Source organism: Piliocolobus tephrosceles, chromosome 1, assembly GCF_002776525.5.
Source record: "Piliocolobus tephrosceles isolate RC106 chromosome 1, ASM277652v3, whole genome shotgun sequence".
In the NCBI taxonomy this organism is placed as follows: Eukaryota; Metazoa; Chordata; class Mammalia; order Primates; family Cercopithecidae; genus Piliocolobus; species Piliocolobus tephrosceles.
Window position 1 is genome coordinate 46,082,130 of NC_045434.1, and position 3,799 is coordinate 46,085,928.

Here is a 3,799-nt window from a genome sequence, read left to right on the forward strand (position 1 = left end):
AGATACTAAGTGACTGATATGGTTAGGCTTTCGGTCCTCACCCAAGTCCCATCTTTAATTGTAATCCCCATAATTCCTATAATCCCCACCTGTCATGGAAGAGACCAGGTGGAGGTAATTGAATCACGGGTGCTGAAGAGACCAGGTGGAGGTAATTGAATCACGGGTGCGGAAGAGACCAGGTGGGGGTAATTGAATCACGGGCGCAGTTTCCACCATGCTGAGCTGATTATAGTGATTGAGTCTCGTGATAGCTGATGGTTTTATAAGGGGTTCTTCCCCCTTTGCTCGGCACTTCTCCTTTCTGCCGCCTTGTAAAGACGGTGTCTTGGTTCCTTTTCACTTACTCCATGATTGTAAGTTTCCTGAGGCCTCCGCAGCCATGCTGAACTGTGAGTAAATTAAACCTCTTTCCTTTATAAATTATCCAGCCTTCCGCAGTTCTTTATAGCAGTATGAAAATAGACTAATATATTGACTTACGAGCCGTATGATATGATATATGTGACTGGCCTTAAAGTACTCAGCAGAAATGTTAGGTGTTACATTTGAATAAATGAAATAACAAAGGCAGAAAGATACGATGAAATAAACTCAATTGTGACAAGTTGTCATAGTAACTCCAATGAGTTACTATATATTTATTATGACGGTTAAAGTAATTAATAGCTGTATAGATTAAAATCACACCATCAATAATAATAATAAAAAAATTCTGGCTTGGTGTGGTAGCCTATGCCTGCAATCCCATCTCTTTGGGAGGCCAAAGCAGGGAATCATTTGAGGCTGGGAGTTCAAGACCAGCATGGGCACAAGACTCTACAAAAAAAAATTCAAATATTAGCTAGGCATTGTGGCACGAAGCTGACCAAGTAGTCCCAGCTATTTGGGAGGCTGAGGTAGAAGGATTGCTTGACCCCAGGAATTTGAAGCTGCACTGAACAATGATCAGGGCCACAGAATGAAATTCTTTCTCAAAGCATAAGTAAATAAATAAATAATAACATATTTCTATTAATTTCTGTAGTTGAATAATCATTGCTGACCCCTGGTATTTGCTGGTCAAATTTTCCAGTGAGAAAATGCAAGTCAAATTTTAATAATATGCATTTTTGAGATATAGATAAATTGGGAAAAATGTATATAAATAATATTGCCCATTATTGCAATATTTTTAGTACAGATTTACTTACAAACATGTTCAAACTAGAGTCATTTGCATCTGTTTTAGTTTAAGGGATACGCTCTTAATCCAGCATAGGCAAACCATCCTTGGGCCAAATCTCATCTGCTACCCATTCTTAAAATCACGTATTTGAACATAGCCATGACCATTCACTTCCACAGTGTCTGTGGCCGCATTTTTTTGTTACAATAACAGAAGAAAGTAATTGTGAAAGAGACCTTATGATCCACACCACCTAAAATATTTACACTCTGAAAAACTTGCTGAATCCTGCCTGTCATGTGTTGTTCAAAATAAATCTACACTCTCTAGAAAGACAGTATGAATAAGAACTTAAAAGTAAGCTGATTTACTCTTTTTGGAGGGGAAATTTTTGTCAAAGTAACTAATATTTTGTCATATATCGTAAAACAATACAAAATTCACTTTTCAAATGTATTATAGCTTTGGAGAAGTCAACAAATATCCAGCTTGACAGGCTAATTAAATATTTTTAACGTGATTTTACCTTATTACTCTACTATTTTAGGTATTAAAGCACCATGAGCAACATATTTATTGTAATTATTGTTACATTTTCAAGAAATTGGATATAGTAGAAAACATTGATTACCTAGGAACATTAAAAATACAGCCAAGATATTTAGAAAACATAAAGAGATTTACAGTATTAGTATATAGTTATGGTTAGAGCTTAATTTATAGTTTTTAATTCAGGAAAACAACATCAAAGGGAAATATTTTAATGTAAAGAGAAAACTTTTTAACATATGGAATAACTAAGATTATGCTGTCCTGCATGGTTCATAATGCGTGAACTCTCTAAAAGTTAACCTAAGCAAACTGTACAGGTTTAAATCACACCATATAGAAGCTTTCAGTTCTTTAAAGACTCAAACGTATGAAGACATGTATGAGTCTAGGGGAATGCACTTAATTTGTTCATGCAGATAATACATTTTAGGTTCTCTGATTTCCCAGGCAGATTTTCATGCATTCTTTAATACCAAGAGACAGTGATTTTTTCTAAATAGCAAACATCGTAGCATCAGGATTTTCCTATCTTTTTAATGTTATAAGCAGAATACCAATTTTCTAACGCTTGATAGGAAGCAAAATTTACCTTATGAAAAAGAATAAATCACAGATTTCTTTTAGAAATAATCCTCTAAGGATAGTAGAGGCAAGTCAAATATTTCATGGACAACATCAAATAAAAATAGCTGTTCATAAGAATTAAGACAGCAAAGTGTTTTGACTTTGGAAAACAAGAAGGATTATATAAAATTCTTCATCTAAATGTGAGTGTGACTCATCTGTCTTTGTGACTCAAGCTCCACTGTAGCGGCAGCACAGATCAATACAGAACTGCTCCATAAGCTACTCTCAGTGTCTCTAAAGAGAAGAAAGCTGCCACAAGGCCTATGATCCAATAAACCTCCTCTTCAAGATCCTACCCTACAGGGCTTCCCTTCCCTTCCCTTTTCCCTTCTCCCTCCTCGCTTTTCCCTTCCCAACTTCCCTCCCCTCCTCTCTCCTCCTCTTCTCTTTTCTTTTTCTTTTTCTTTCTTTTATTTCCTGACAGGCTCTCACTCTGTAGCCCCTAGACTGGACTGCAGTGGTGTGATCACTGCAACCTCTAACTCCTTGGCTCAACTCAAGTGATCCTCCAGCTTCAGCCTCTCGATTACTTGGGACTACAGCTGTGTACTATTCCTGGCTAACTTTTTATCTAATTTATTTTTTTGTTGAGATGGGGGTTTTGCTATGCTGCCCAGACTGTTCTCAAATTCCCGGCCTGAAGTGATCCTCCTGCCTTGGCCTTCCAAAGCACTGGGATTACAGGTCTGAGCCTCCACTCCCAGTCTTAATATCAAGTTTTTATGGGATGCATTTTGGTCTTATTGGCATAACCAATATTAAATATTAATTACACTTTTGTAGGTTGAATTATTAGAAATTTGGTCTATTTTTAGAACACTTAAACCATGTAAAAAATTATCACATTTTCACTTTTTTTTTTTTTTTTAAGTGAAAGCAAGTTTATTAAGGAAGTAAGGAAATAAAAGAATGGCTACTCCATAGGCAGAGCAGCCACATTTTCACTTATCTTTATCATGTGTTCTATATCAAGTTAGTCTGGCTGACTAATTTCCCAAAGTATGCTAGTAAAGCTCATGGTGGCATTATCTTAATTTCTATACTTTCTTGGTATTCTGCTCCTTCTAGAATCAAAAGACAATCTCTGCTTTTCTTGTACATGCCTTGAGTCATTAAATTATTTGAATTTTATGTACTTAAAAAATTAAAAGCGCTATATTATTACTATTCCTACTACTGGCATTACTGCAACTATCCTATGTAATTAGAAAGCATTGCCTTCTTACTAATATTGCTGCAATATATTTTTGCTTCTTTTGGACATTTTGATAAAAACACCCAGCAAAGTGCTCATTTCCTAGTAAAGTAAGAAACTTTTTTTCTAAAAGTAATGCACAGATTTACAATAACTTTACATGAGAAGTATATAAGCTATCATATTCATTTACCATTTTAGAGATCCCTGGCTCTGCAAAGCATCTTGTCACAAAGGCATAGTCATAATTTAGTCTA